The sequence below is a fragment of the Brachionichthys hirsutus genome, unplaced genomic scaffold (genome assembly GCF_040956055.1).
Source record: "Brachionichthys hirsutus isolate HB-005 unplaced genomic scaffold, CSIRO-AGI_Bhir_v1 contig_445, whole genome shotgun sequence".
In the NCBI taxonomy this organism is placed as follows: Eukaryota; Metazoa; Chordata; class Actinopteri; order Lophiiformes; family Brachionichthyidae; genus Brachionichthys; species Brachionichthys hirsutus.
Window position 1 is genome coordinate 106,830 of NW_027180348.1, and position 5,744 is coordinate 112,573.

At 43.4% G+C, this 5,744-nt stretch overlaps 1 long non-coding RNA gene across 1 annotated transcript; it reads left to right on the forward strand.

Moving 5' to 3' along the window:
- Window positions 1–2,302: 2,302 nt before the first annotated feature.
- On the forward strand, window positions 2,303–4,341 carry LOC137913872 (uncharacterized). Its single transcript, XR_011106394.1, has 3 exons — window positions 2,303–2,363; window positions 3,955–4,043; window positions 4,189–4,341. It is a non-coding gene; the product is annotated as an uncharacterized lncRNA (long non-coding RNA).
- Window positions 4,342–5,744: the final 1,403 nt, after the last annotated feature.

Here is a 5,744-nt window from a genome sequence, read left to right on the forward strand (position 1 = left end):
AAATTCTTGGAAAACCTCACCGAGAAGGGACGAAGTTTTTTCTGGGAGGACCAGACTCCTCGCTCTTGCTGGGAGATCCAGACTCGTAACTTTTGCTGGGACGAGCAGACTTGTTGTTTTTCCTGGGAGGACCCGACCCGTGTCCTTGGAGGGCCGTACGGGTGCTTGCATCTCTTTGTTGTACATACTTGAGTGTTGAGAAATATACTGAGAGGATTGCTTGTATAAATAGGTTCCCACTCAATGACTTCAAAGACATAGACATCAAAGTTCAATAAGTACATCAAAGACAGTTGTATGACAAGCTACATCAAAGGCACAGTAACGCAGTATGGCAGCAATTTCATCAGTGACGTGATGCCGTCACATTAAGCGATATCGGCGTACCCCTGACTTAATTTAGCATCATACCAAAGAAATCTACGTCTTCACGGTTAAATATGAATGAATGTTATAATAATAAATTCATTTAACATGCTGATCAAAATGTCTGTATCAATCCTAATGTTGCAAAGGCTGCTGGGAAATATCAGCCATCTTCGTCCTTCCCTTTTTCTTGTAAGACGAGTCGGCCTTGTCTCGTCTGCAGCCGCCAGGGCTGTGAGGAGACTGTGCTACCCGCTGCACCTGGTTTCATGATATCTGAAACGTCAATGAATGATCAGCTCTGATCTATATTTAATAATCAATCAGTGATGGTGATGATGAATATATTTATTAGATAGCATGTTAGAGTCCACGTACAGTCAAACACCCTTGCGGTCTTGGTTCTGTTGAAAGTCCTTTGTACATAAATCATCGACATTTAACAATACAAATAAAATAAAAATAAATTACACCACAGGCGCAAAATAACAAATTAAAAAGAATAATAAAATAATTCTGTCCCGGACTCTTGAACATTTCGTAACTGATAACTTGCACTGTTCTCTTTGCACTGCGCGATTACGATAGTTTTACTGCTGCTAATATAATATAATAATATATCTGTGTATCCACTCTTGCTGCTGCTGTTTTGTGATGTGTCTGTACTTCTATGTTTTTTGTGTATTCGTCATTACTGTTACATGTAGCACGACTTCACCGAGAAACATTCCTAGTCTGTGAACCTTCGCTGACAATGGCAATAAACACCTGGTTCTGATTCTGATTCTGTTTCTGTTCCTGCCCCCCTGAAAGGTGTATTTTTAGGGCCGTTTTGAATGAGGCCAAAGAGGTGCGTGTTTTGAGGGCAGGAGTCACAGTTCCACCCTTGGGGGAACACGGCCCAAATAGGTAATCTCTTCTTTGCTCGAGATTACTGTATTATTGACTGACCTTGAGGCGTTTTTACGAGCTGCTACCCGAAATTAATGCATTTCTTCATTCAAAAGACAAAACGGTCCCAGAGCTGATCGACCCAGAGTGGAAATGGCACCTCACATTTTTAACAGACATGACAGAAATGCTGAACAGCCTTAACCTGCAGCTACAAGGCCAGGGGAAACTCATTTGCAACATGTATTCCCACATAAAAGCATTCAAGGTGAAACTGGTGCGGCTTTTGGAACAAGTGAAAAAGCACAACTTCATCCATCTCCCTGTCACACAGAGCTTCTCTGCAGATAACCCAGCCGTCCCGTTCCCAGCTGAAAGGTGTGTGCGAGCACTGGAAATGCTGAAGGAGGAGTTTGGTGTGCGATTCCGTGAACTTCATGTTAATGCAAAAGAAATCCGTCTTTTCCAGAAACCCTTTGTTGCCGATATTGATGAAGCCCAGCCTTCTTATCAGTTTGAGTTAGCCGAGTTGCAGAACTGTGATGTTCTCAAAGACGCATTTAATCCCAACAGTCTCATTGACTTCTATGCTGTCCTCCCAAATGACACGTACCCTAACGTAAAGAAACACGCTATGAAGATGTCCACACTTTTTGGCAGCACATATGTCTGCGAGCAAACCTTTTCACGCATGAAACTGCTGAAAAATCCGATGAGATCAAGATTGACTGATGAACATCTGCATCAGTGTCTGAGACTGGCTGTGACCAGAATGGAACCTGACATTCAGCTTCTCACCAGCCAGATGCAGGCCCACAGCTCACACTGATAAACATACAAAGGTAAGCTCACTTTTCTGACTTGAATGAGTCATTCTGAGTATGAACAAATATAAACATAGTAAAATCCATCTCCACAACCACACTGGTAGTGAAATGTATTGTGCTGTATCACTTAGTCTGGTTTCTCAGCCTGCTTGCTTTGTGGTTTTCACAGGAATGAGAGAGAGAGCTGCAAACAGTGGCTACAAGCCTACTGGAACCTACAAATGGATTATAAGGAATGAACACAAGAGCTTTGAGTGGCTGCTCATATGAGTAATATAAGTAAGATATTCTGCTCTGACAACCAAGCTGAAGTTTTTCTGTTAAGATTGTGCACAGCACGACAGAAAGTTAATGTTCCATGGAGGCTTATTTGGTTATTGTTTATTTCATAGTGTTATTATTTATTTCTTGACTTTTTTCTGTGAAGAACCCATTGAGGGTTATTTGGTTATGTGTGGCTGGAAAACGATAAAGTTTTATGTTACGCACCTCTGCGATCATCACACTTTTTCCGTTACAAACTGACCCCGGCCCCCAATCAGAGAAGGGAAAAGTTATTTGGCCCTCACAGGAAAAAGTTTGGGGACCCCTGATGGAGACAAACGTCAAGGAAAAACTCTCCTTTCATGAACAAGTTTTATTGGCTTGGTCCCAAATATATAAGCACAATTTTCTTCCCATAAATATATGATATGGAACAATCGGGACATACTGTACAGAAATAAATAATTATACTTTCTTAATTGGGTTGAGAAACAGATTAGACTCGTAATTCAACTCCAGTGGTTGAGCCGGGCCTAAATGGATGGACTTTCTATTCGTGAACAGTGCATGAAAGAATAATCGGCTCGGCTGCAGGCGTTGGCTTCTCTGACGTAATGAACGCGTCCATGAGAATGCATCTCGAGTGGGGCCTGAGTAATGTTTTCTTCCCTTCAGGAATTTGTCTGTTGTTGTTTTTCCTCCCCATCTCCATGGTTACAAGTTGAAGTTCAACTCCTTCTTGGAATGTTTCCCCCCCCCCCCCCCCCACCAACAGCCGAGTACAGAAGTGTCTTTTACTGCTGATGGACTTTTGTTGCTTGACTTCCCATCATTGGTTCAGTTCAGGGCTTTTGCCGCTGTGGCATCCTGGGTATTTTATGCTCATTTCCTTTCTTTGGCTCGTTACTTCCTGCGATATTATTGTGGTGTTTATCACTCTAAATGGGCAACAATGGGAGAGAATGCAGTAAAACAGGACGGACAGAACGTCTGAGACGGACTGCAGCTCAGTCGCCGTTAGTCATCAACTCTCCAGCCTGTGTTTCTGCAGCCAGACTGTACACACACAGACTCCTCCCATCCACAGCTTTTATTCCACTTCTCCCCTTTCCTCCTCCTCCAGCCTTCCCTTTCTCTTATTCGCTCTCTTATTTTATAAACAGCGTCATTATTCACAGATCCTCACAAAAACCTGGTGCTTATCCAAACGTGACAGGATAGCGCCTGCGTCTCGCTCCCCGCCTTGGATTATGAGTGTGTTTTAAGAGTGTGTGTCATGACTTTATAGGTGTCTGCATGCATATGTGAGGAGGTGAAGAAAGCCAGTATCAGCCAGAGGATGCTGCACAGCCATGTTCTCCTTATCACAATGCCTCCTTAAAAGGCCAAACGGAGGGTGCAGTGGACTTTCAATGTGCTTAATGTACACATTTTTTGCTTTAGAGCATGCATCCATCAATTTCTGTGACATTTCCTAAAACGTCTTCCATGAAATGCTCCTAAATCTGCTTCACCCTTATGAGCGTGTGCTTTACTGGCAGCGTTTGAATTCTTCTAACTGCTGTGAAATTCACGGAGGCTCGTAATCATCTTTTTGGCTTCGCAGAGCGATCGTCTCCTGATCAAAGGAGGGAAGATCGTGAATGATGACCAGTCCTTCAGCGCTGACATCTACATGGAGGATGGGGTCATCAAGTGAGTTCTTGGGGGTTTGACTTGTTGAAGACACTCGAATAAAGTCACAGATTTCACCGTGCTTTACAGTCAGAGCAGACATTTTTGTCTTCATGATGCAATAACCTAATTTTTTATTTTGGTTTCTTTCTGATGATCTTCTCAGACAAATTGGGGAAAACCTGATCGTGCCCGGCGGAGTAAAAACCATCGATGCCCAGGGTCGCATGTTGATCCCGGGCATCGGGTTGATCCCATTGACGTGCATACACGTTTCCAGATGCCCGATCGAGGCATGGCGTCAGCTGACGACTTCTACCAGGGCACCAAAGCGGCGTTGGCCGGAGGCACCACCATGATCAGTGAGTTATTCAGAGGCGGGAGCCTGCTGCGTTTGATCACACTCGTCTGTGAGGTCATAAATCCTCCAGACGCCCACCATCAGAACAACTTATCATTTTACTTCATGATCTTTAGGTCAGTTTGAGACTTTAATACTTGTTTTCTTGCATTTTATCGTTGGGCTCAACAGTGGCTGCATTTCATTCTTGCGTTATTCAAAAAGAGATTTGAGGCTGCGCAGATTAAAAAAGGTTTAGTCATGTGAAAAGAGAAGCAGTGCTCGATGAAGCTGCTTTCTAGCAGCGGCGCTCCTTCTGCTGACTCAGCAGAATAAACTGCAGGGTCAACTCGGACTACTGGAATGGAAAAGACAAAGTGAAAGATTGAAATGAGATTTGAGAAGCCAGATACAGAATAAACCTCTGAATTGGAGGCCAAACATTACGTTTGATGTTGTCTGAGGTGGATTTAAATCCAGTCCAAATATTCCAGAAATCAGATGGGATGCTGCATATTTCATATTTGTGCGACCCACATGCAAACTTAAAAATGTTTAAATAAATATTGACTTTTCTTTTAAGTCAAGCAAATTCAATTTACTGGTTTTTGGCTTCTCACATTTGAGAATTTGCTGGTTTGCAAATCCCACGATGCGCTGGCGACACGTTCGGGGTGCATCCTGCCTCTCGCCCACAGCGAGCTGCGATAGGCTCCGGCGGAAAGGTGGAAAGGAGGAAGGAAATGGATGGATGGATTGTAAATCAATGCTTTTTGGTTTCAGGCTGAGGAAAATAAGCAACTTGAAGACGTCACCTTGGGCTCTTGATTTTCTTTTTTAAACTTAGGCGAAATATAAACTATATATTTAATAGAACAAACCTTCAAATGTCTGTTGAGCTTATATGACCTGAGTCTCACCCCTTCAGAAACAGTTAACAGGGTCTTCCTTGGCCTGTGATCCATCCCTCCACTATGTTTGAATGAAAAACAAAAATCAAGCCGCAAACGGATACGAGGAAAACAGAACCTCCCAACCTGGAGGTAATGACTGTATCTAACCCCGAACAAGAAGGTTCTGGTTTTTGCTGGCCTTTATCAACACACTGTGGAATTAGTAGTGGGAAAAAGCTATGGAGGAGAAGTGTTCTGGGGCCGATTGTCACGAAGAAGGGAGACATACAGAGTTGAGGGAACTATAGGGGGATAAAGCCGATGAGTCATACGATGAAGTTACGGGAAAAAGGTGGTTGAGGCTAGACTAAGTACAGAAGCGAGTATTTGTGAGCAGTGAGGTTCTCCTTGGGAGTGACCAGGTTGGATTAGAGATGAGACAAAAAGAGGGACAGTGAAGGTTAGACGTTTTGGAGACGAGGTCAGAGA